Source organism: Nestor notabilis, unplaced genomic scaffold, assembly GCF_000696875.1.
Source record: "Nestor notabilis isolate BGI_N333 unplaced genomic scaffold, ASM69687v1 scaffold12239, whole genome shotgun sequence".
In the NCBI taxonomy this organism is placed as follows: domain Eukaryota; kingdom Metazoa; phylum Chordata; class Aves; order Psittaciformes; family Psittacidae; genus Nestor; species Nestor notabilis.
Window position 1 is genome coordinate 1,008 of NW_009942413.1, and position 1,064 is coordinate 2,071.

Sequence of the window (1,064 nt, forward strand, 5' to 3'; positions counted from 1 at the left end):
CAAGGGCTTGTGGGTTGGGTTGGTCTGGATTAAAGGAGGTATTGAAAAATGAGGGAAGCCAGAAACTGCAGGCTTCTCATTTCTGTGATTTCTAATGGCTTTTCCTTTTGCATAAACACTGCATCGACTCCATACCCAAGAGCACTGCAGGCATTTTCTCCCTTGCTCTGTACAAAATATAACCCAGACCTCTAAAATGGATATTTTTTATTAGGACATTTGGTTTCCCCAAGCTGAGGAAAGAACAGTTGCCCTCTGTGGCAGCAGGCACCCAGCAAGCATCAGACAGCCGTGTCCTGAGGGAGGCCAATGGCAGCTCCTTTGTGAGGGAAAAGCAGCAAATCAATCTCTGCACTTGAACCCAGTGTTTGCTGTGCCTGAGGACACTGTTACCATGAGTTAAAGTTCTTGTATAAAGAGCTGACGTGAAGATCCAGTTTCTAAACAATACCTGTCGTGATCATAGTTTGGTCTCCTGAACTGGTACTTTCACTCCCAGGGGACTGAAACAATCAGATGCCTTCATCTGCAGGCTGAGCCGTGAACGTTAGTGAACTGGGGAGCAGCAGAGGGTGGTTTGCTTCTCCTGGTGCCCATGAAGTGTTTTTTCTGCTCCTGTTGTTGCCCAAGGGTGCACACAGACGGCAATGTAGGACTTCCCGGCCTGGGTCTAGTAAACACCCATGGATGCCCTGGGTCTCTCCCATCTGCAACACCAGGGCAGAGCTGCCCCAAAGATGCCCCTCAAAGCACACTCACCTTCACCTGAGGCACATGGTCACCTAAAGCAAGGGAAAAGCTGTGGTGGTGAGTGATGCCAGGCTGAGCAGGGAGGGGGAAAGACTTAAAAACTCAGCGTAGGAGAAAGATGGTGGCTCCCCCTTTGCTCCCCCCCAGTTTCCACATAATGCCTAACTGTGTGCGAGAGCGATCAAGTCCCAGCTGAGACCTTGGGCTCTGAAAAGGAGGCTTTTAGCATGAGCTCTAAGAGCCTGGCCCATGCAGTGCTGCTAACATGACACTGAACTAACACTGCACTACAACCAAAGCATTTTAATAATTTA